This window comes from Ailuropoda melanoleuca, unplaced genomic scaffold (genome assembly GCF_002007445.2).
Source record: "Ailuropoda melanoleuca isolate Jingjing unplaced genomic scaffold, ASM200744v2 unplaced-scaffold76306, whole genome shotgun sequence".
In the NCBI taxonomy this organism is placed as follows: Eukaryota; Metazoa; Chordata; class Mammalia; order Carnivora; family Ursidae; genus Ailuropoda; species Ailuropoda melanoleuca.
This window is the reverse complement of record NW_023251955.1, coordinates 1-349: the sequence shown is the minus strand read 5'-3', so window position 1 is coordinate 349 and position 349 is coordinate 1.

The window sequence follows — 349 nt, the reverse complement described above, 5'->3', positions numbered from 1 at the left end:
TTCCTCCGTGTTGACTTTGTTCCTTTGTGTGGACTTCGTAAAATAAAACAAGCCTCCTAAAAAAATACTACTACTAATATATTTTTAAAGTATATCCCAGAAAGAAAAACGCAGACCCAGATACCTTCACAGTGCATTATACTAAACACTTAAAGAATCAATTCGAATCCCACACAAACTCTTCTAAAAAGCAAAACAGAAGGTATTGCTTTCCATCTGAATGATTATGAATCCTGAGGACACTAATTCTCCCCAAACTTCACAGGCTCTTCCTCTTCATTCTCCTTCCCCGACTTTCTCTCTTTGCATGGGCATATCTCATAAGGTCCCATTTCCAGACCTTTCCCTC